This window comes from Equus przewalskii, chromosome 32, assembly GCF_037783145.1.
Source record: "Equus przewalskii isolate Varuska chromosome 32, EquPr2, whole genome shotgun sequence".
NCBI lineage: Eukaryota > Metazoa > Chordata > Mammalia > Perissodactyla > Equidae > Equus > Equus przewalskii.
This window is the reverse complement of record NC_091862.1, coordinates 6,002,169-6,028,172: the sequence shown is the minus strand read 5'-3', so window position 1 is coordinate 6,028,172 and position 26,004 is coordinate 6,002,169. Positions and strand designations below refer to the sequence as shown.

The following is a 26,004-nucleotide window of genomic DNA, read 5'->3' as shown; positions in this document are numbered from 1 at the left end:
TTTTGGTGCTTTCAGCTCTACAAATCTATTTTAAAGTCCTTTTTAGCTATAAAGGAAGGAAAAAAAACCCGTCTGTAAATGCTTTTGTCTAGAGGTGTATCATCAAAATAGAGTCCCATTCACCTACTGTCCTCATGAAACCGGTGGCTATTTTCTGTTCTTATCTTAAATTTTCTCTCTTTACCTTCCATTTTAAGGTAATTGGCAAGGGAACAATTCAGAGCAAGGGCCATCTTATCTTTCAAAGGAATATAGAGCCACATCCAGATGGAATTAAAAAGCATAGCTCTCCAGTCCCTGTAAGATGCACAAAGCAAAAAATGCAAAGTTGTGATGTCATATAAAACATTTTGAAACTCATAAGCCACCCCACAAAGATGCGAGATGTTATTATTATTGCAGAGGAAGAGGGTTTTAGATATGTATTTATCTGGGTGACTGTCTTCCAATACCACGCTAATATGTGCTAATGTCTTGAGGGAAATTGGAATTAATGTAAAAACTTTTATCTTGTAATATACTTTCCTTATTGAAATAGCCATTTTAATCTGTTCTTTCAATGTAGCACGTGTTTTAACAAAATGAGGGAAATTATTTATTCATTAAAACAGTTTTCAGATTTCTAGTATAATTCACGTTACCTGTTTTGATTGTGAGAAATGCTTTTTTGCTAATACAGTGAGTCAAGATAGCTCAGTAAGTTAGAAAATATTATCTTCAGAGTTGGGTCCTTCATTAATCATTTGTTCAAAACACAGTATCAGATACCTAGATTGTAAGAAAAAATAAATGTCACCATCTCCATAGTGTTTAAAATGCACCAGGCACTCCCTCTGAGCTCTCTTCCTCTTTTTACATGTTTTTACGTGATTTATCACTTAATCCTCACAGCTCTGTGAAGTGGATGGTATTATTGTCCTCACTTTACAAATGATGAAAGGAAGGCACAGAAATGTTAAGTTACTGGCCCCGGGTCCCACAGTGGGAAGTGATGGAGCCAGGACGCACACGGAGGCAGTCTAGCACCAGAGTCCACGCTCCTAAGCACCTGACTGCAGGAATTGTGTGTGCCTTGCTCACTAGTGAAGTTCCAGCATCTGCTACACTGTCTGGCACTGTTAAGGGCTTAGTAACCATGTGCCGAACGAATAAATAAAAGAACATCGATGATGTTAAATGCACTCAACTCAGTTCTGAGCACTTAGAGAATAAGAGATGCTTCCTGCCCTCAACTAAACTGCAGTCTGGGCCCAGCACTTGGGACTAATGCATGATAAACCAGCGATTCTAGTCCACTTCCCTGAGAGGCCCTTCCACTGGAAGAAAGGCTTCTCGAGGGTTTGTGTCTGCCATCATTCTAAGTGGAAAGCAGTGCCGTATGTGTTTTCATTCCTTCATGCCACATAACAACCCTATAAAGAAAGTACTATTATTATCTCGATTGACCGATGAGGAGACTGAGGCATTGAGAGATTAAAGATCTAGGTCACGGTCACACAGGGACCCGAGATTCAAACCCCAGCACTTAACCATCAGCTTGGCGCCTCTTGGGCACCTCATACTTTCTTGGAGAAGCGGCGTAAACGGTGGAGGGGGATAAAGAGTGTGGCCGGATTGAAATGTCATTGAGAAAGGATGCCTGAGGGTAGCGTTCTCTTCCTCTGAATTCCTCCCAGAGCTTGTCTCCTCCTTCACCCCAGAGCTGACCGCTGTTCTGTGTGGTTCTTAAGCTAATTATGCATGTGTGTGTGTGTGTGTGCGCGCGCACGCACAAACACGTATATACAAACACACAGATAGATGATGTGTATATATATCTATACACACACATATATAATACAATTAGGAGTATATATGCATTATAGGTAATATATGTCTGTATTACTGTATATAGTAATGTTTCAGACATTTTCAGTTTATTAAGTGGCGTCATAATGCACGTATCTTTCTGTGAGACTTGCTTAAGGTTATAAAACATTAAGCCTATAAAGAATAAAAAATGACAATGTTCATTTTTTAATATTACAATGTTATCAGATATGTGATACTTGGAAGTGCAGAAAGGGAAGAAATTTGCTTTGATAAAGACTGAGAACGGGAGGAATCGTCTGCTCATCTTTATCTGTTCCAGCTCTGAGTCTACATACGGTTTTGCTTTTTAAAAAGAGAAAAAATAATAAAGCAACTAATTTTTTTTTCTGATATGGAAAGGGAAACATCCAGGGCCTGTTGGTTCCTTAGAGCCTTTGGCACCACCTGGAGAGGGCTCTCCTCTCCTGGAGCAAAATCAGACAGAGGCCCCTGGGACATAGGACCCTCCTCAGGATGGGATGAGACCCCCTGGTACAAATACACACACACGCACACACACGCACACCCGTCCCAATGTCTACGTGATGTTTGATCCCATGATCTATAACATTTGCATGACCTCACTCTAAGGCAAATAGTATTAACCTTGGACTTTAAACACCAAGGGCACGAATGTGGGCACGTGTCACATACTTCTCAGTTCATGCATACTTTCCGAACAACACACAGCCATGAGTAGGAGAGGGGAAACGATTGAATTTCATGAGCAGCATTCCAGATGTATTGATAGAACTGCAGCGAGAGTCCTTTCTCTAAGGAAGGTCGCATTTTAACCTTGCAATGCTCAAAGTGAGAGCAGCTGATAATAATAATTGATAAACCAGTGAAAACTAAAAATCCTCAATAGTTTTGGCATTCTTTTATGATCCTTGTTTTGGATAGCCCTTGAAAAGGGTAGCCAACCATGCCAGTTTGCTTGGGACAGAAGTTTCCCAGCACACTGGACTTTCAGGCTAAATCTGGGATGGATGGTCACCCTGTTCTTGTATGTCATTGCGCTGAGATGATGGAGAATGCCCTGCTTCACCTGCATTCCTGAGATACCTGATATCCAGAAACTGGACCATTCCCAGCTCCCGGAACCAGAGTCTGGGCTGGATCAGCAGAACGTGGCACCCTCTCTCAGCAGTTTCAAGTTCCTTGAGGTCTTCCTTCATGTTTCTCATCCTCCCATGACCAAGCTTTCATCCGTTCTGTAGAGTGTAAGTTTCCCATAAATTATATTTATTATTAATATGTAAAACAATTATAAGGAAAGTTAGAAATATATGGGAAAATATTTTTAAAGCAGCATTAAGGGGGTAAAAATGAATACTTTAACAGAATTAGTGAAAACTTTTAACTTACGGAGAGGGTTTATCACAAACCTACTTTCTACTTCATTAGAGAACATATATTTTATTAATTCTTAATAGAACATATAAATTTTAAAAGGAATCAGGAATTCTAAAATATCAAGTTTCACAATTGGCTATTTCTTAGTCCTGCTGTCTATTGGCAAAATTTATGTCCCAACATTTATGTCTTTAGAAATGGGGCTGCAGAGGGATATGGGTGCTCCGTGTGCCACAGCTGCGAAGAACCTCCCGCCCTCCCCCCCCCCCACCCCCTGGGCCCTTGTTGGGAGCCTTGTAGGAGACCTGGCTGTGTAAAGAGATTCTCCTCGTGACCTTTGGGCATGGGGTGGGGTTAGACGATCCAGCTCACTAACCCCTTTCTTCTCTACTCCTGACCTAATTCAACTCAACAAATATTTACTAAGGGCCACAGGTCCTTGGGGTAGATGAGAGGAAAAGACAAGGCCCCACACTCAAGGTGGGGGCACGGTGCACCCTAAGTGCCTGAGCTTGTCATCAGACTCGCCCAGCCTCAGCTCCACCACATCATCTGTGCAACTTAGGACCAATTTCTTCAACCATTCTGTCTTCACGTGTGTAAAATAGGGTATTAACCCACCTCGAGGGGTCTCTATAAGGGTCAAAATTATGCAAAGGCCCCTATGAACCTAGCTAACTACAAACGTCAGTTGCCGTTTCTACTCCTTAATAGTTAAGGAGCATCAGTTTAATGGGGGAGACAGACATGCCTACATAGCTATTGCAAGCCATGAAGTCAGAAGTACAGTTCAGAGGTAGGAGCGGTCCTAACTGGGAGCCTTCCCACAGGTGGGATTGGAGCTGAACTTTGAAGGGCAAGAAGAGTTAGAGAAGCCAGCAAAGGGAGAGGCATTTCAAGTGGAGGGAACAAACAGGGTGAGCAAACACAGGGATTTTAGCAAGCCTGAAGGAGGCTTGGGAAGGCAGCTGGAAGGATAGGTCTGGTAGCTCAGAAGACAGGTGCCTGCAAGGGAGACCATGAGGGGAGCCATCCCCCCTGATGCCAACACCAGGGGAGCAGGGGAGAGGGGGCAGACAGGAAAGACAGAGGGAGGCAGGGGCTTTAAGTGCTCACTGGTTGATGGTTAGAAACTAATTAGTAACTAAGGGATAAAAACTAAGTCCTCTGAATGGAAAGCCTCATGCAGTGAATGATCCCTGAGGCCCTCTCCCGTCCCAATACTCTGCCATTTCTGTCTTTTCCTGCTGTTAAAAATTACACAAATATATATGTATATGTATGTGTGTATATATATATTATAGATTCAGATTTTCATTCTTGTGTTTTCCCACCTTCTGCCAACAGTAATAGAATAAGTTACATAAATTGCCACCAACTGTCAAATTTTCAGGATTCTCCATTCTCAGAGTTCAAAGGGAGGTAGTTGTAATGATGGTTTTCATACTAAAATGAGAAATAGTAAGTTAAGTTAACCTAGAGAGGCTTCTAGCAAGCAGATTTGGATTGATTGCTCACCTGCAATTTAAGCAATTCATACCAAAAAAAATGAAATAAAAAATATGCAGTTTTGCCTAAATCTCATGAACAATTAAGAAAAAGCAAGATTATCTGGGCCTTAGTAAGTCCTTTTGCATAGAGTTATAAATAAAGAATGCTGAAGGAGCGGTTAAGAGGTCAGGATCCTCAGTCGGACTGTGGGAGTTCGATCTGTGGGTGCCTATTCATCTCTGGTCTGTTTGATGGGTTGTGGAGTGACATCCCCAAAAGTAAGAGTTGGGGGATCCCCAAGGTCTTGAGGGGCCCATGGGGATGAGCACATTCTGATGCCTGTCTGCCACAGCTAACAGTCATGAGGCAGATAGATAATTGCTCCTCCGCTTCCCACTCTGCCCCTCTGTGCCTGCTGACCCGCACTTGTCACTCATTCAAAACCAGTTTACTCAAACAATTTGAGATGAAGGCAACACCCGCACTGCAGATCAAATGCACCATTCCTGAAGATTTACTTTGATAAGGACAGAAACTTTGTTTGCCTTGGGTTGTCGGTTGATGTTTCTCCTCCTCAGTTCATTAGCTCATTTAACAACCATTCAGCGTGCATCACACTTCTGGTGCCCTAAAGGAAAAGATCATCCTGCTTCTTCTGAATCCATAGGACAATACTGGCAGACACTGGGCTTATTAATATCCATGGTGTCACCAACTCCTCAGAAAGGGCTGCAGGCACTGCACCAACACTGTTGTGGTCTTGGAGCTTCATAAGACTAATTACTTTGAAAATAAAATGAAGAGAAATTACCTGTCAGTTAGATGCTGCATGTAAGAGCTCTTCCTAGTTAGCACAGCTTGCTGCAAATGATCCAGCACACATTTTGTGCAGTGTTCCACAAAACATATTGGGGTGCACTTGTTCGCAGTGTTTCATACCTGAGTGAAGTGTGACCATGTTTAAATTAGTCCCCTGTAAGTTGAAGATAGACTTTGCATGCAAATAGTTAGAACCGAGTGTGCATTTTCATGAAAAATAGTGATTTCTAAGAAAATCACGATTAAGTTTTAAAGGAACTAAAATTATGGGATGATGTCCAATTTGAATTCTGTGATAGGTTTGGGAGTTTCTTATCCCTAAAGGGCAGTTTCTTCTTTGTCGTTTCATTCGCAGGTGCACACGAGCACAGACAATAAACGTGTTTGCAGATATTTGTTAAAGGGAGTAAGATGGGATTGTTAACATTAAGTTGGCCTCAAGATCATTTTCCTCTAGAAGTATTTATATATTTTAATAGGTAATTGATGGACTAATAGGGTTCCAAGTTTTTTTCATTATAAATTCGAATCCACCTTTGTGTTGTCACCGTATTCAGTTTTCTCTAAGATTACACGTGTCAGTGCAAAAGTTCTCACCTCTTCCCCTTGGATTAATATTTTTCTGAATGGGCATGTTTTTATATGTGTAGGTGAAAACGTTGGCAGAGATGAAACACCCCGTCTGTTTCCTACTCTCCCTCTTCTTACCTCCACCAATCACGTGTGGGACACTGGAAACCGGGGGTCATAATGCAAGAAAGATCTAGAAACTAGGAGATACTGAACCAGGAGATAAGAGAATCCTGTAGCCAAAAACCACATCAGGTTATCAGGAGCTAAGAAAGGAGGAAAACAAAGACTATTAACCCACGTGGGGACAGCTACGAGTAGGGGGAGCCGGGGGGGGGGGTGGGGGGGGGGAGGGGGGCGGGGTGGGAGGGATGAAGGAAGCTAAGGAAAACGCAATGATGCTTTAGACCCTTGGAGAGGTACGTAAGTAGAGAAATAGACTAAAGGAAAAAATTATGTTTTTGTTGTCCCTTAAGTTATCCAAAAAGAAGCTATGTCACAAGTAATCTCTGACCTGGATCTGGTTGAATTCCTGTAGAAAGAAATGCAAAATGAATTCTTCCCTTAGGAAGTTACATTGAGAGGAGGTGCTAACGTTTGTTTTTGTTATTTCCATGTCATGAAATATCAGACTCCTTTTTTTTTCTTTTACCTGCATTATTATGCATTTTCAGTGTACTATCAGCTCAATTTGTTTGGCATTCAATGTTTCTCTAGGGTTTTATGTTTTACCTTTCATAAATTGTGATTATTTGTCAACGTATCAATGTTCTGACTTTCTGCTTTTTAAAAAAGCTTCGTAGAAAGTGAGAAATTTCTTTAAATGCAGAGAATCTCTGTGTCACAGAAGAACTCACACTTCTTTTGAATCTATTGTCCAAGTAGCATTTATCTCCTACTGAGAAAGTAGGCCCTCCTTTTAAAACATATTCTGTGCTCTCATTCTTTTATTTATAGCTTAGATTACGGTTAGTCTCTCTCTGCTGAAACGAAAATAACGACCACTCCCTGTTAAGTCTTTGCCAAATGGAACAGGTAATGCCCAATGTTCCAAAAGTCTGAAAACAACCGATGTTCAACAAGCAAAGAAATGAATGTGTAAGGCCTAAAATTTGCAGCATATAAGTAAACCTCAAAAAACACTAAAATCAATTGTCATTCTTGCAAAAAATCTTTATTCACATTTTTGCTCATTACGTATCTGACATTTCCCCTAAATTCAACTCTCTTCTGTTTCTATGTGAGAATAGCACACTGAAACAGTAAGCCAGCCCAGTTACGTATTTTTTTTCTTATTTTCTAGCTCTTCACTACATAATGCGTAGACGGTAGCCTAATCCACTTTGATACTAGACTAAAGTGCATGCAACTAATTTCTTTCTATAAAATTAAAATATAAGACCGTCAAGATCCCTAACGGTCTCTTTGAAGAAAGTGGAAGAACCTGGTATCCATAATCTTATTTTTGCAATAAAATTATGAATCACTGTTCACAATACTCGGTGCAATAGAATACCAAGTGAGGACTGACTGTCTTAGAAAAGGCAGGCTCTCAATCTGTGGGTACCATATGGACGTCGCTGAGATGGAGTTGGGACTCGGGCAGCAAAGCTGTCAGGCGTTGGAGAGCATATGGAAGTGGCCTGTTTGGGGCCACAGACTGTCAGCGGTGCTCCCCTTCCTCTTCACAGTTGTCTAACATATTGCCACTGTCTACACGAGCATAACTTAATAGCCAATTTAAATTCCACTGTAGTTAAACTGGTGTCATCCTGTTAGTAAGCTCACTTATATCGCATAACTTAGCCCAAATTTTACTTCTGCTTTATTTTCTAAATAAAGCAAATACTGTGTAAGGAATCAAAATAACTTCTATTCCTGGGCTATTTCTGGGCTTTTTCTTTCTTTTCTATTCTTTTCTTTTTCTAAGACATAGTTTCGTCCATTCCATCAAGACAGGATGAAGGTGATGGTAATAGTGGTATGTGTTTTGTTTTTTGTTTTTTTTTTTTCTTGAGGAAGATTAGCCCTAAGCTAACATCTGCTGCCAATCCTTTTTTTTTTTTGCCGAGGAAGACTGGCCCTGAGCTAACATCCTTGCCCATCTTCCTCTACTTTATACGTGGAACGCATACTGCAGCATGGCCTGACAAGGGGTACCTAGGTCCTCATGGGGGATCCAAACTGAAAAATCCCAGGCCGCTGAAGTGGAATGCGTGAACTTAACTACTGCGCTGCCAGGCCGGCCTCTGGAGTTTGGATTTTTTTATTGAGGTCATATTGGTCTATAACATTGTGTAATTTCAGGTGTACATTATCATATATCAGTTTCTGTATAGACTGCATCATGCTCACCCCAATAGTCTAGTTTTTATCCATCACCATACATTCAGTGTATTTACCCCTTTTGCCCCCGCTCAACTCCCTTCCCCTCTGAGAACCACCAATCTGTTCTCCTTATGATAGCGGTGGTTTTTTACAGTGTAAGAATTAGAAAAAAAAATAGCAGAGGTCAAAACTGAAGCTAAATTTTGCTTTTAAAAAAATTGTTAGATTGTTATGTTAAAAATTAGAATCTTCTCTATATTAATCACTTATGTCAGGACAAGTACAGAAATAAAATAATAAATATGCATTTTATTTAGCTACTTTGGGCACGCTGTTGGCTTTTAAGCTGCTTTGGCTGGTCATGCCTTTGGATTTCATCTTTTTAGTCTAGCTTCTTAGGATTTTAGTGCAGTGGCTCCCAAAAAGAATGCTCAAGTATTATTTATATTCCAAAAATGTATCTTCTTTGTGTGGAATAAAATGTAAACTAATTTGGAGAAAGGAACAGTCCTAGATGTGTATTTCGTTAATATTAATATCCAGCTCACACTGTGTGAATCAACATCTCTTAGAACTGATGTTACAGTGCTTGTAAGAGGAAAAAAAAGCACCTTCCTACCAAAAATATTTGTCTAATGTCTAATGTTAGATTATTCAGCAGAAAAGTGCATTAGCTCATGTGAGGGGATATTTTCCTCCTAATTTATTGAATTTTACCCTTTCCTGTTAGACTTTCTTTAAAAGAAGAGCTAATAGGAGTGGATAGACAAGCTGTATCTGCGAGCAGCTACAAATAGAATCACAAGGCAAAGTGATCTACAGCATAGCTCTCAAATTCATTTACTAAATAAGGTTGCGAGCAATATTAGGTACATTTTTTCTGACACCTTTCCCTGTTGACAAGGAGCTGGGTGAATTTAGTAAAGGAAGTACACGGTGAACTATTGTTAGCATTTATCAGCAAATGTGATGAGTGGCCCTGAAATAGAGCATCTTATCATCCCAATTTCTCAGTAGCCTTAATAAAGAGCAGCTGGAGTAGATCTAACGAGTATTAATGTGACAACCCACCTCACTGTGAAAGAGGAACTTTGAGAAGGAATCAAAAGATGGATTTCAGCGGGTAAGGTCGAAAATAGTTGTAAATTGATCTAGCCCTTTATAGTTCATTAATCAATTCCTAAATCTATAATAAAAAAAAAAGCTACAGGGAGTGGTTGGGTAGAAAGCAGAGATTGAATGGCACAAACAACAAATAATTGTTAATATTGACAGGTTATGGTACAGGGATTACCTAATTTCACAGATGAGGATAACACAAAATGAGACAACTACTACATAAAGTTTATTCTAAAGGAATATTATGACTTTACTGAGTTTTTTCATTTCCTTCATATTGATTTCTTTTTGTAATGCGTGAAATAAACATGCGTCAACCCAGTTAATACTTGAACAAGGTCCCAACACATTCAAACCATAATTTGATATGAAACACATGACACAAAGGAAATATTGTATTGTAAATTAACAACTGAAAACTGTTTGGGGCTATGCCATATGTCTAAAATACACAAACATATACCTTCACATTCTTTATTTTTCCTAAAAAATGCCACTGTGACCCAACAGGAAAACAATGATAGTCTATTAAAATCTACACTCCATTCCACAGTCCATGTATGCAGTCCTTGAGCCAAGCCACCTAAAAGTCACTGTGAACATTAAGCTGTGCCTGTTGGGGACCTGGGTTCTTGACCGAATGATTTGTTAATTTAAGTGTCGGCAAATTTCTCCGCGAGGACCATTATCGCTGTGAAATGTGCTTGTGATGCCCATGAGAGTCACAGCTTATTCCTCCATATATGTAAAAAAAATACGATTAAAGATAACAGAGCAGATGAGTAAACAGTCAGTTATATTGAGAAGATAAAGGAAAGCCAGCATAGTGTATTAATTTGCTGTTCTTAGTGAACTTTATCTGTGACTCATATATATTTCTTCTCAAGTATTTATAGAAGAATTACCGAAGAGGTTTAGACATTTTTATACCAAGGTCCTATCCATTGTCAGTAATGCAAATATCCTTCTGGAATGCAATATGGTGCCAAGTACTCGGTGCCTACAACAACTGTTGAACATGAAGACAAAAAAATATTCATTGGAGAGTCCTCTTTAAAAAATATCTCCACCAAGAACAAAGCAGAGACCACCAGAATGGACAGAGCACTAGAGATAGCTTTGGAGGGTCTGGCTTCCAATTGGGTGCATCCATTTCTGCTGGCTGAGGACCGTAAACTCTGAGCGTTAGGACCCCTTCAGCAACACGTGGTTGAAATCTACTGCAGAGGTATGTTGAGGGAATTAAATTGGTTAATGCATATTAAAGCAGCCATTAAATATCTGGATTCAAGCTTGAAGTAGACTTTCGACTAAATATATGTACCTGTTCCCCTCACTTATGCTGAGAATAAAATGACACCAGTTCATGATGCACCCAGTTTGTACTGAGGGGCACAACCCTGAATTCTTAAAGAGGAGTTTCCTCCTTAGAATAATGCCAAATATAAAGCATAATTAAATAAGAAACTGGAAACTATTTAAGTCAGTGAATAGCCCTATTTGAGAGAAAGAGAAGGCATTTCATTTCAGGAGTCCAAGTGCTGACCCCGTCAACGCTCAGTCCTGGGCAGGTCTATGCTCTATTTAATCAGATCATAAATGGACCTAAAGTTTCTCACCATGTAAAAATGTCTTCCTTCCAGTAATCCCGACTTCATAAAAGTCTTCATTACTTCACTGGAGCCTTATTTGATGATACTAAATTTTTTCTCTTAGGCTTGCACGATAGGTTCTAATCGCAGAAACTTTCTCTCCTTTAAAAAAAAAAAAAAGAAAATCCCCTTCGGCTCTTAACACTGTCATTATGACAGCAACACTTAAAGCTGACCTTTTTTTTTTCACAGAGTTAGAAATTCTTCTCCAGGCAATGTGGTGATTCTTTAATGCTGATGTGCAAATTATGCAACCACCTCACATCTCACGGGACATTTCATAAACCTGTGTACTAGTCCATCATTGATTTAATGAAAACATTAATACTTGGCTTCACTAATATTTTCCACATAGTAGAGTCGCCGTTTCATAGATTAAAGGAGCAGACACCTGAGGTCAATCTAAATAATTGTTTGAAAACTTACCATGATGAACAAATTATTTTTTTCTCATCCTATCCACCAGTAACATGGGAGTGTAAAGCTTACATAGACAGGTAGCTTTTTTCACAAGAATTTAGAGCTTTACCATATTTGACTGAGTATTTTCATAACAAATCTAGGCATGTGTCTATATAAAGGAACTTTTAAAAAACAAGTCTTGGGGCAAGAACAAATTTGCTGTGATTCTCAGTATTGGAATCAGTCACACGTAATAAAATGACTCATGAAAACATTTTGCTAATATGGATATCTACTGCAATAAAAAAGGTGGCTTCCTAGTTCCTTTCTCCCAAAACAAGTTCCTTTGTGTAAGCAGTTGAAACGGCTAGCCTCTTGGTTTCGCTGTCCTCTCAAGCTTATTTGGGAACTAGGAAAATAAGCAAACAGGTGATGCAGGATGGGAAGTTCCTCCTCCACCAACAATTCAGTCCAAGCCACTAGGTGGGGCCCAGCACAGTCAGCATCCACCTGCAATGGGAGCCATGGCCCAGAGAGGGCTGTCAGAGGCTGAGAAGAGTGAGGAGGACATCCACATGGTGGGAAGCAGCCCCAATGGCCCTGCAAATGGGATTGGAACACAGAGTGGTGAGAAGGACATCCAAGCCAAGGAGGGAGAAGGTGCAGGGCGGGGGTGGCTTGCGTTACAGGCAAGGCTAGATCAAATAAGTAAATATAAAAAGGAGAATCGAGCAGGAGGAGCTACAAATATGGAAAGATAGAAAATTAGAACATAGCCTGTGGTGTTGGATTAGATTTGGAGATATTGGTGTGAACTCATGATTTTCAATATATATAAAGATAGATGTAGAAACAATTACGGCTGTAGCTATGTGTGTGTGTGTGTACATATAGCTCTGTCCACTGAGTGGCCTGGAAATGGTCACACCCGAAAAGCAATGAGCATGACTAGTACCTAGATTTTGGTTTCTAAATACTATTCTCCCCAAATAGGAACCAATGCTCCTTGAAGAAATGGATGATTCCAGGACTAAGACAGGGAAAGTACAAGATGAGCCTGAAACAGCTAAGAAAGAGAGACAGAGACAGATAGAAAGGTAGAAAGGAAGGAAGGGAGGAAGGAAGGAAAGCAGGAAGAAAGAGAGGAAAAGAGAGAAGGGGGAAAGAGAGAAAGAAATCAGAAAACCCAAAATGAGGGACATTCTACAAAATAGCTGGCCTGTAATCTTTGTAAGTGTCAAGGGCAGGAAAGTCAAGGAAAAAACCAAAGGACTATTTCAGACTGAAGGAGAATAAAGGGACATCACGGCTAAAAACAACAAGTGATTCTGGAGTGGATCCTTTTGCTCTAAAATGTGTCATTGGGATAATTGGAAAAATTTGAATGGAGTTGAGGATTAGACAGTAGTAATGTACCAGTGTTAGTTTCCTGACTTCAGTGCTTGTATTGTGGTTATGCTTTTATTTGTAGGAAATATACACCAAAATATTTGGGGGTGTTTCCTTTGTGGTGATTGGGTTGAGCATCTTTTCATATGAAACCGGCCGTGTGTATTTATTTTCGTATGAAGTCCCTATTTACATCTTTTCCCCAATTTTTTTTTTTTACTATTTTGGTTATCTTTTTCTTATTGATTTGTACGAGTGTTTTGTAAATTAAGGAAATTAGCCCTTTGTCAGTTATGTGCATTTCAAATATTCCCAATCCAAGTTTATAAATAAATTCACTCATCATTTCTTGTAGAACATTAAGAAATTTTACTTAGTTCTAAGTGCTAACATCTGTTGCCAACTTTCTTCTTCCTCCTCCTCCTCTTCTTCTCTTTCTCCTTCCTCGGCCTCTTCCTCTTCCACCTCCTCCTCCACCTCCCCCTCCTCCTCCCCAAAGCCCCCCAGTACATAGTTGTATATTCCAGTTGTAGGTCCTTCTGGTTGTGGTATGTGGAATGCTGCCTCAGCGTGGCCTGATGAGCAGTGCCATGTCTGCTCCCAGGATCAGAACTGGCAAAACCCTGGGCTGCTGAAGTGGAGCACATGAACTTAACCACTCAGCCATGGGGCCGGCCCCACAGTTCTTTGCTTTTATATTTTAAATCTTTGTTCTACCTAGAATTTATATTGGTGTAAATAAGTAGATAAAGATCCAGCTGTATATTTTTTTTTTTTTTTTGCTTTTTCCCCCCAAATCCTCCCAGTACATAGTTGTATATTTTAATTGAGGGTCCTTCTAGTTGTGGCATGTGGGACGCTGCCTCAGCATGGCCTGACGATCGGTGCCATGTCCGCGCCCAGGATCCGAACCAGGGAAACCCTGGGCTGCCGAAGCAGAGCACAAACTTAACCTCTTGACCATGGGGCTCGCCCCTGTATGTTTTTTCAAATGGTTAGTCAATTGTCCCAACATCTTATAAAAAATAGCCTCTCTTTTCTTCACCTTTGAAACACAGCTTTTATCACAATGTATAAATTCCCACATTATTTGGATCTAATTCTGGAATCAATTCTTTTCTCAACTGTTTCCTCTCCAGTACCAATCTATTTTTATTATTAAAATTTAATACTATGCTTAATAGAGCACTGTCCAATAGGACCTTCTGCAATCATGGAAATGGTCTCTGTTTGCTCTGTCTAATATAGTAGCCACTAGCCACATTGAGTCCTTGAAAGTGGGTAGTATAACTGAGGAGAAGAGATTTTTATCTTATTTTTAATTTCTATTTCAAAAAGCCACATGTGGCTTATGGCTACCATATTGGACAGCAGAGTTTTAACATCTTGTGGGGCTAATCCTACTCACTAACTTCTTTCCGGAATTTGCCAGGCTATTCTCTCATGTTTATTTTTCCTTTTGTTTTCTTCTCATAAGAAAACTAGATTTTCTAGTTGCCCAGAAAAAGTCAGGTTGAATTTATGAGACACTTCAAGTAGCACTGTTATTCTTAGAGTATTATATCTTCAAAGCTTCTTTTAAGTCCTTCAGCAGAGTTTTAAAGTTTTCTTTATATAGCTGTTAAGTTCTCCGTATAAGTGAATTCATAGATATTGTCTCTTATTTTGCTTGTTTCTTTTTGTTTTGTTTCATTTGTTTTACCTGGCTTGCTTCCTTCCATTTCTTTTACCATATTTTCTCATTGGTAATTATTTTTACATAGTGCAACTGTAGTATGTATATTTGTAATCTGATTGAATTCTCCTATTTATAGTAGTTTTTTTGGGTGATTGGCTTGGTATTTTCTGGTTATTAATCAGAAAAACTGTGAAGGGTAGAATAACTCTTCCTTCCAATATTTATACTTTTCATTTATTTCTCTTGTTTAGCATCACTGGCAACTATTTCAATAATAGTTTTAAATAGTTGTAGCAATGGTCAACATCCTTGTCTTAATAGGAATATTTTTAGTGTTTTGTCATTAAGCCAAATACTGGCTTAAGAAAGTATCTATCAATTCTTACCTTACCTACAGATTGTCAAAATATCTCCTTTGCTATCCTCTATATAAGTTTTATAATTTGCCACCTTTAATCTTTACTACTGTATATTAATTTGACCCATTTATAGTTTTTTTATTGACCCACTCATATATTCAGGAAATAAATGCACTTAGTTGCGGTGTATTTTTCTTTCCATGTACTGCTAAATCTCTTTAATAGTTACTTTAAGACTTTGTAATATTCAGAATAATTATTTAATTTATGGCTATTACTACCAAGTTTTGGTGTCAGCGGTATGCTATCATCATTTTGAAAAAAAGGACTGTGGAGGCCTCTTTCTTTTAATAGAATTTAAATAGAACTAAATAGGGAAATAACAGTTCCAGGCAAAGGTGAATTAACTTCTCAAGCCATTGGGGTATGGCATATTATTTAAGGTAATTTATTAACGGCTTTAATAGCAGCGTTCATTGTTATTAGTCTGTTACCCATCTCTTCTGGAGTCAATTTCAGTAGATTCCATTTTCCTTGACTAGGTAGATGTTAATGACATTAACCTCGTGCTGAATTCAGAAAGAGAATGTTTAAGGGAAATATGATGACAAGTTTTATGTTGAGTTTATGTTGAGTTTATGATGCCTTTGGGACATCAAGGTGGAAACAGCCAATAAGCAAGTAGAATACATGTCTTAGAGATGTTTATGAGATATCTGGGCTGGAAAGACAGCCACCTGCGTGGCTGTATTGGTTAATGAGATCAAAGGAAAACAAAGAAATGCAGAGAAAGTGGTCACTGTTGGAACCCTGGAGACCCCAACATTTAACTGAGTAGGAGAGAGCTAGCTCTTATAGAAAGTACATGGAGTCAATTTCCTTACCATTTGCAGTAAAGGAACAGGACACTGGAGACGATGTGGAACTCAACAGTGAGAGCAGCAAAGGGGTATCTCTTCCCCAAGGGGAGAGCATGTAGGGGTGAGACAGCTGGAAACTGAGGGACTTTCACATTATCAAGCAAACTGAAGTCGAACTTAGACCAAAATCTGACGGCAGATGGGCCAGAAGAGAATCACAGGACCATCGGATTCACGAGACTCCCATCAAGAAAAAAAAGGGAAGAAAATGAAGAGGAACAGAAAGTCAAGGCAGGATTTTTTTAGAGAAATATTTATAAATGCTTGGAAACTTTATAATTAACATAGAGCCGGTCTAGATGAGAAATATGAAAAAAAATCTAAAATGCAAATTAGAGCTTGATGGTTTAAAAAAATCAAAGTTGAGTCTAACTGCTTCAGAGATCCCTTCACAAACGCTATCCATCCACCCTCCACTCTCCCCAGCATGTGTACACACACACCTACACACACACGCATATACTCACACACATGCACACATGTACACACTACACAGTGATACTTTATAATAATGTGAAACCCATGACTTGCAACATTGTTATATTTTCCTTCCATTTGCAGTCCAATATATTTTAATCATTTCTACTCAGGAAACCATCTTCCAAGAACAAAACCACCTATTATTTAAGGTTCTGCTGTCACCAAACAGCACTGCAACTTTACAACATTCAATCTGCTTGCTTTCAGCCTCCCTCATCTAATTAAATCCTTCAATAATCCATATAAAAACAGTGATCATTTATATTTGCTGTCTCTGCAGAATTTTGTTCCCCATTAGGAGCTTTGAAATACCCACTAACATTCCACCAACACGCTAGGTGGATTTCAGAGCCCAGACAAGGAGGCCTGGGTGCAGGGCAAACCCATATAAAGCCCATAACCATATCCCTCGGGAACTCATACTTGCACTCTCTTGGGTAACTGTTTCATTCCTCATTCTTTGCTAATAAATGAACTTCCTATTTTCCTAAGAAAAATAGAAGCATCACATGAGAACTATTACAGCCTCCCACCAAAAGTCTGTACCTGTATATCCTGCTTTCCCTCCTCTTAAAACGGACGCAGTACTCTCTGAGCAATTATCTAAAGCCAGCCCCTCAACTTGTACTGAAATCCATCCTCTCTCATCTACCCAAGAACTTCATTTCTGTAATTATTCCAATTTCTACTGCATTTGTCAAGTTTAAAAGTTCCTTCTTACCCTCCACATTCTTTATGTTTATCACACCGTTTCTCTGTTTTTCTCTTCAACAAAATTCCTCTGAAGGGTTGGCCATGCTTTCTGTATCCACTTCCTCAACGCCTGCTCCATTCCCTCCACAGCCTGCTCAATGAGCCTTCATCCCCTTCACCACATTCAGACGTGTCTTGTCAAGTCCTCAGGAGGCTCCATCTTGCAAAACCCAACAGTCAGTTCCTTGTCTTCATCTTAGCCAAACTCTGAGTGACTCTAACCTGTTCACCCGCCTTGACCAGCCTTCTTGGATTTGGGTGCTAGAGGCTCCTCGTGTTCCTCCCAGCTCACTGGTTGCTTCCCCTCCCCCTGTGCTCGCTCCTCATGCCCCTGCAGGCCACAGGGCTCAGGGCTCAGGCCATCTCTCTTCTCCAGCTGCACTCTCTCAACATCTATGCCTGCAGGGGTCACTTGGCAATGTCTGGAGACACTTTTCTCATTACTGAGGGAAACAGTACAGGCGTCTAGGGTGTTGAGGGTAGGGATGCTACTGTGAACGTCCTGCAATGCACAGGACAGACCTTCACAACAGAGACTTACCCAGCACAAAATGTCAAAAGTGCCTGATCTGCTGAGAAACCCTATTCTAGTCAATGGGTTTAGACCATTTTATATGCATATGGCTGAGTCCAAGATTTCCATGTCCAGCCCTAACCACCCTTCCAATTTGTACAAACACCTGCCTACTCACTGGTTCCATTTGGATATCCAAATAGGCGCCTCAAAAGTAACCTCTGACACTCAGCTCTTTATTCCCTCCCCCCTCTAAATCCACTCTTCCTTGGGGATTTCCGTCTCGGCCAATGATACCAGTTACTCGGGCCAAAAACTTACACGTCATCCTGCACTCCTCCCTCATCCCTACATGCACATGTCCATCAGCAAGTCTTATTGGCTCCATCCTCAGAATACATCCAGGAGCCAATCACTTCTCAGCATGTCCAGAAGCCATCTCTCCAAGCTTCCACTGTCTCTTGATTGGACTTTTGCAACAGCCTTCTAGTTCCTCTCTTTGCTTCCTCTCTTATGCCTGAAAGTCTATTCATCACGCAATATCCTCAGTTATCTTTTTAATACATAAGTCACATCACACCGTTCCCTTGCTTAATTCCTTCCAAGTGGCTTCTCACTACACTTAGACTAAAACCCACATTCCCAACACTCAGGAGCCTCCAGCTCTGCCAGCCTGTGCAGTCTTGCCTCCTTCTGCCCTCTGCCTCACTCCCTACACCCCACCCACGCTGGCCTTTTCCCTAGTCCTTAGAAACACAAAGGTAGCTTCCTGCTCGAGGCCTGTATGATTTCTCTTCTCTGCCTGGAGCCTCCTTCCCCCAGCCCTTCACGTGGTGTGGACCGTCATTCAGGTCTCTGTCCAAATGCCCTCCCCAAAAAGGCCTTTGCTGACCGCCCTACAGAAAAGCTGTGCACCCTTCTCCCCAGTAACTCTATCTCCTTGCCTCGCTTTATTCTCCTTCGCAAACACATCACTATTTGAAATCAAATCATCTTGACTATTAGCTTATTAGCTCTCTCCGACTAGAATGTGAGCTGCATTCTGAGCAAAGACTCTGTCTTTCCACTGCTATATGCAGCAAAATCTAGACAAGAGATGTACACAGCAGGAACTCAGAATATACACAGAGTGAATTATGTATCTTCTGCTACAGATGGAGCCAGTGCAGGGGACTGGGGAGGGAACTGCAGGAAGGAGAGGAGCTGCTCCATCCTTAGAATAACAACTCCCATTCTCACAGGGCACTTTCCATGAGCTTTTATGTATATTATCTCATTTGCCCAGAAGTCATGGTCCCCGGCGCTCAGCCCTGGTGCAGGACATCTAGGACAACTAGCAGAAAGACACAGAGCTAAGCTGGTACAGGTGGGGCTGAGACATAGATTCACCTCACGCCCCCCTCCCTCTCCCATAGCAGACTGGAGAACAGATGTGGGATGAAGGCTTGAGAGTCCAGCTTTAAGACAGAGGGAATAAGGCAGGAAAAGCGAGTGGTTCTGAAAACTCAGCATAGATTTCTCCGTAATATATCAGAAACTGAATTAAATAAGAAAATTGCAATCCAGTACTTAAAACCATAGGCCAGCTTTGGAAACTTCCAGACATGTGTGTGATTCAGAGATAAACATCTGCATAACTTTAATTATATTTCTTAAGAGAGTATGTGTAGAAGTTAAATATTGATGATTGCATATGTGTTACAAAAAGCATCTGGAATGCCTTAGTATCATCATTAATAATAAGAGTTAAAGAGTACGGAGTATTTACCAAGTGCCAGATACCATTCCAAGAGATTACCTGGATTATTTGATTTTATCCTCACACCATCCCTAAGAAGTAAGGTTTATTATTATTTCCTTTTTTGAGAAAAGCAAATTTAGGCTTAGAGATGATCCTGCATGACTTGGGGAAGATCACACAGTGGGGGCAGAGCTGGGCTAACAGCAGGGTGGGGCTCTGAACCACTTCGCTCTATTGTTCTAATAACTTCGCATGAGGCAGGACAAAGTCAGAGGAAATGATACAGTCCAAGAATGAAAACAAGCCTCGCTGTCTGCAGATCACTAGTGAAAAACTCTTAATGACAAGCAAGCATTTTGAAGACAAAATCCATAAGAAAATAACGGAGCTGGTCTGCCTCAGCTGTCTAGAAAGCATTTCATTATCTTATAAGTAAATATTACATAATAACGTAAACATTGTTCTTCCCCACATCTTATTCAATCGCCGTGTCCCTATTTATTTGTGCCTTTGTTTATTTGTTCTTGTGTTCCCAAATAAAATAGAACCTGAAGATAGGGATTCCCCAGAAAATTATCCCATCTTTAGAGTCTGAACCTGGGCGTGGAGGGAGTGACGCCATTTCTCTTGTGAGCGGGTGTGGCAGTAAGAATAACTAGTGGCCAATGAGCCCTGCAGGAGCCAGAACCTGTGAAGCTTTGTACTCATGCTACCTCTTCTCATCCTCACAGCCACTGTATGAAGTAGACATCATCCTTTTATTAGCATCACATTTACAGCTAAAAAGCTCAGGCACAGGGGCTTATGGCTGAAGGCTGCACAGAGCGTCTTACATTGAATCCAGAGTCCCACGCTTCAGTCTGATGACCAGGAAAGGAAGGGATTTGCAGTCAAGGCAATGATTTAAAAATAATAGTAGCTTTAAATAAACAAACAAGAAAAAATAAATAAATAAACAGGATTCCAAAGAATGCCAACGCTGTATAGGATCCTTGTGAGTATATGCTATACAGGCAGAAGCACTTCATCTCTGCGGGTCTGGGGAAAACCCACAGTTGAATGTCATTTGCACACTGATGACAGCGAAGACTTTGCCTATTAATAGTCTCTCCTCCAGGCTCTGTGCCCTGGAAATGCTGAGGACCCCGGGCCCTTGGAACTAGCGGGAGCTAGCGCAGCCGGGCAGTAAACGGTGGAAGGATGTTTTCTAATCACAGCTCTGGGATCTGTGGGATCTGCTTAAGGATGTGAAAGTATAGACGGGCTGCATCCTGGTGACCCAGAAATGTTCGAATTCTGTGCAGGAGACAGTGAATCCAGAAGCGAATGGAACAGTTTTCCTAAGTAAATCGATTAATGGAACTGATCAAATTATGCCAGTAAACTGGTAAATAATTTTTTAAAATTTTTATGGTAGAATACAGAATTAATTAAAAGTTCAAGAAAACCAACCCGAACTACAAAGAACATTTCAGTATGTAAATGTGTTTACAGCAGAAACAGGTTGGGATTCTTAGGGACAGACTTGTGGAAATGTAAGTCCCCCAGGATCCATCGCCATCAACCATGTTGCTGAATGTGCTGTGAGGGTGTGGAGATAGGAGCGTGTGTCAATAAGAAGGATGCATGAACAAAAGTGTTGCACAGAAAAATACTTTTGCAAGCACCATTTTATGCAAGCTCGCAAAAAATGAGGAAGGGATAGAATTGGTAGCAATCCTAATATTGCTGTAGCATTTGTCCAACCTGTCCTAGAAAGAAAAATTAAGAAATTTGAACCACTAAGAAATAACGTAGCCTCTTCAAAAACAGATATTGACATCAGATAAATAAGGAAACACTTATAAATGTTAACATTTATAAATTATTAGGTCTAGACTGCATGCATCCCAAGTAATTAAGAGAATTGACTATAACAGTTAAAATGTTACTTGTGAAAAATCGTGCAGAGTTGAAGTAATATCAGAATGCCATAGAGAAAGTTAATGGTTATTGAGCTCAAAAAAGAAAAATAAATGAGACTGTAATATTATTGGGATAATTTGACTTATTGTACAGACATCTTGCCTTAAATAATTACCAATTAAATTTTACTAAAAAATTTAGTGGGTATGGTATGTGTGTATATATCATACATAAGAAAAAGTAGTAAAATAAAAGATGTTAAGAATGAATTAAAATATTAACAATAAAAATGTGTATTCCACTGAGAAAGCATTTGCTGAGTGCCTGCAAATGTAGTGCTTGAGGCAGCACACTACACATGAAACAGGGTCCCTGCCCTCAAGAAGCTTCCAGTCTGGTGAGGGAGGGAAGTGACTCCAACCACAAAGCACAAGGAAAAGATCAGTCATGTAAGGGAGGAAATCTAAATAAAAGGCTGCAGGAGGACTTAATTTTGGAAGAGGAAAAGGAAAAAGAAGACTGCTGGAGGAAGCGTCTGGAGAGGAGTGATTTTTGCTGGCTTTGGCTTGTGGTAGGCTTTCAAGTGGCTAAAAACTGAGAGAAACATATTCAGGGAGAGGGAGATGGCTTGCAAACAGGCAGAGAGGCATGAATTGTGGGGGATGCCTTTCTAATTGTGTTGTTTTTCTAAACAGTGGATGGAAAGTAAAATAGAAATGGAGGGACAGAGAGGCATGAATTGTAGGGAACGACTTTCTAATTGCGTTGTTTTTGTAAACAGTGGATGGAAAATAAAATAGAAATGGAGGGACCGTCTAAGTCGGGTTCCCTAGAAATAGGCTCTGAGATGGAGATTTTCATGCAGAAATAATTCCTGGAAGAGAGTGAGAGAAGCAGAACTGGCCAGAGGGGAGGTTGAACTGAGACGCAGGGGGAAGAGGGGTCCCAGGTGATCTTCAATTGAGTTAAGGGGGCTGGGGCTTTGTACCTGTACAGCAGCCCAGTCGTTGAGTGTGGGCTGCCCAAGGAAGAGGATAACTGAACAAGGAGCTCCCATCAAAGAGGACAGCAATCTCCAGGGAGGATGCTGGGGGATGAGAACCTCGCTTCTGAAGCAGGACCTGGGCAGTACTCAGCAGCAGCCTCCGCAGTAACACAGGATGCAGTGAAATGATAAACTCTAATGGAAGAGTGTTTGCATCCTTTCCATTGACTTCATTTTAAGTAGCCAATTGGATTAAAAATCATGAAAGCCATATAAGATTTCATGCTAATTTATTTGTGAGGTACAAAAAAACATGACTTCCTGCTGTTCTAATGAGTTAGAAACTGGAGATGCACTACGTATACATAAACTGAGGCTAACAGGAGGCTGTGAGCCACTACCAACGGTGTGCCATCCTTCATGAGCGAGCTGGTGCTGTTAGCCCACCGTCAGCACAGAATGTGCGCCGGGCTACGTTGGCAGTAACAGTAATAGCTTTATACTGACCAAAGCGGCAATGCGTTAACACCTAGGTCCGCAAAAACATTGATTTTACACCCAGACCCTCGTACGCATTTGCGAGAAGACTGGTCAAGATGAGTCAGCCAGCTAGTGCCGGGGAGCTGAACTGCAAGCCCTGCAGGACTGACCCAGACCTTGGCATTGTTAGCACATTCCTCCCATTAGATTGACACAACCAGCCAGAAATTAGAATAATAAGAAATAAAACAGATGCAGCTAAACTAATAAGATATATCCACATTGAAAAAACTAATTTCAGCCGAGAAAAATAGCACACTAATGAAGATTTTTTTTTAAATTAACATCTGATTAAGGATCCTACAGACAGGCTGTGATTGTGAGAAAACACAATGAACCTCAAAATGAGCGAGTTCAAATTTTGCAAATGTAACCAAAAGGATTGTTTTTTTAAAAAATATATATATAGACAAGTTGTTTGTTTTTATAATGTTAATATGAGGTAAAAAGGAAATGATTTCATTTTCAGTCTGCCACTAATGGTTTTGACAAAAAAGCCACGCCCACCAAAGAAATTAACTAGCTCTCCAAGCAATGAATTCTTCAAGTGAGAGTTAGTAAAAGGAATTGCAGAACCAGAGAATGCAGGCCAAGTCTCTCTGCCCAGAGAGTGTTTTGAATCTTTGTCTGAATTGAAATAGATGATGCTGGTGGTAGCAGATGAGTTTTGGAAGGCTTCTTTAAGCAGACCAGTCTTTAAAGCAAAAAAAAAAAAAAAAGAAAGAAAGAAAGAGAAAAAGTGCTAGAAGTAGAACTAGAAGCATAGCTTCTAGAAGTGCACAGTGGAAGTTCCACATTTTCTGAATGAACTACTTATTTGAAAATTAGGCTAGTAGTCAGTTTATGGCAAAAGCATTAAGATGGTGCTAGTCTCCAGCAATGTGGTGTGGTTAGTAAACCAATTTTTACCAAAGATTTCCTTTTTATGGAAAAAGTACAATCACATTTTTTAAAAGAGTTTTGGTGATAACTGGAGAAATAAAGGAACCACAGTGAAAGCACATTATTATTTTTATAAAATTTCCCAACTTAAAAATTTCAGCTGAAAATAAATCTTTATAAATTAGGATAAATGCAGACTGGAATAATTCTCTAGGAAAGTGCCCTACAGTTGAACACATCAAATAAATCTTATAGGTCATGGAATGAGTCTAGTTAATTTTTTTCATTCTACATGGCTTGAAATTTAATGTCTATCCAAATGTTCAAAATTATAAAGTACCATCCAAAATATGTTTTCCAAATGGCTAGTTCATTTTCTCCCTGGAAAGTAAAAAAGGGGGTAGGGGATGTCTGATTCTGAGAAAGTTGACTCTTCATTTGGTGTTTTGTTTGTTAAAATACTAAATCTTACCATACAAAAAGTGCTAAATTTCACATCTCAACTTAAAAGTGTTTGCAAAATCATTTTCAAACACTGATTCTTCTGCTTCTCAGAGCACTCAGATTGCATCTCACAGTTTACTTGCCAGGATCATCATTTTATGGTTTAGCAAGGAATCATCTGTGGGCCTTGCCCCAGTAAGAGTTCCAAGGACTTTCAGCTTAGGCTTGAATTCCCAGAGCCTTGGCAACAGCACTGTATTAATAGTCAAATACCATCATTTTCCTCTTTAATCAATTTCATGACTTTTTAAAAGTAGTAATCCCACAGCTGTCAAATGCTATTGGAGAGACTCTTAAATAGTTCTGGGAGAAAACTTCTCTGAGGAAATTTGCAACAGAGAAGAATTTTTCTCAAGAAGGGAAAGAAGATGGAGGAGAAAAGTGCTGACTGTCTCTCATAAGAACCAACAGACTCCATAATCCATGTAATTTCTATATCAGTAAGTCTCTAAACCTTCTCCAGCTGACATTAAAGGAAGCTTTTCAACTTGGGGTCCAAAGATTCTCACTAGGCTCCTATGCTTTAGAACCTAATTCACCTCTAATCCCATGGTGGAACTATTCAACAGTTTGCTCCTGGGCGTTGAAATAAAAAATAAGAATGGCAAATATAATATTACTATTGTTGACGTCGCTACAGGGGCATTGGAAAGGACCCCTTAAATCCCTGTTTACGTCCATGTGGCCATCTTTAGCAGTGAACAGTACTCCTCTCTGAAAGCTCTTTGCCAAGAAGAATTGATGTCCATCTATGTAATACTTGTGTCATATGTTACATCTTTTAAAGAACTTTGTGAATATGAGTCTTCTTTGCTACATACCATTCCTTGAAGATCAAGCATTTAATAACCAATTTTTAATCTCTCCATAGCAACACAAATAACTGTGTTCTTTACATTAGGAAATTATGCCCTTGGAATACCAGTTATCCAGTTTATCAGCCAAAGTATTCATGGAGTACTCAGGACATGTTTCCATGTCTGCTTGTTGCTGTTTGGAATGCCAAAGAGGTATTCACCTAAAGATCCCTAAGATATGGTGGAAGAAACAAGTGAAGAACACAGGATGGTATAAATCTGAATGCTAAGTCGCCATAAGAGCAGCATTAGTTAGGGGGGAAAAAACCCAAAATGTTATCATATCCTTAGGTTGTCAGAAAAAGCTCCGTGGAGGACCTAGACCTTGAATTAGGCTGTTGAAGGTGGTATTTGGAGAGAAGAGGAGGTGGGTAGCACATCCCTTTGTCAAGAGAAGCAGCCCCATGAGAGAAGTCTGGAAAGCAGTAATGAATGTGGTAGGTAAGATGGAGAAGGGGGAGGGGAGTAAAGATGCTATAGTATGCAGGCAGAGCTGAGAAGACCGGTGCGAAAGCAAGTCCCTCCCTCCCAACCCAGAAATCACAGACCCCACACTGGCACTGCCATGAGAGACCCGTGGCTGCTGACAAAGGGAGTAGATGGACTTGAGGAAGCCAACAAAGGGAGTAGACAGACTTGAGGACGCCAATAACGAGAGCGGACCATCAACAGAGCAGAAACCACTGGACAGCTTGTGTTCCTGCCTGCAGCTCTATCCACACTCCAAAGGTGCTCCTTGCTGCTTTTTTCATCTCTTTCCTTCAGCCACTAACTTTTCTCCTGTCCATTAACCACTCACTGCCATGACAATGAAGGTGCTCAAAGAACGAAAAGAGCAGAAGTCCGTATGGTTTTATTAACATCCTGCCTAATCCTAATCAGAGTTTCCCGACCACTTGATAAAGCAGT

General features: G+C 40.2%; 1 protein-coding gene and 1 long non-coding RNA gene across 2 annotated transcripts in view; one reads left to right on the top strand and one right to left on the bottom strand.

The window, feature by feature from the left end:
• The window catches only part of PACRG (parkin coregulated), a 459,238-nt gene that overhangs the window by 360,908 nt on the left and 72,326 nt on the right, over window positions 1-26,004 (top strand). The window lies entirely within an intron of this gene.
• LOC139080816 (uncharacterized) lies at window positions 3,250-11,289 on the bottom strand. Its single transcript, XR_011535618.1, has 3 exons — window positions 11,154-11,289; window positions 6,226-6,353; window positions 3,250-5,481 (listed from the first exon to the last, which is right to left on the bottom strand). It is a non-coding gene; the product is annotated as an uncharacterized lncRNA (long non-coding RNA).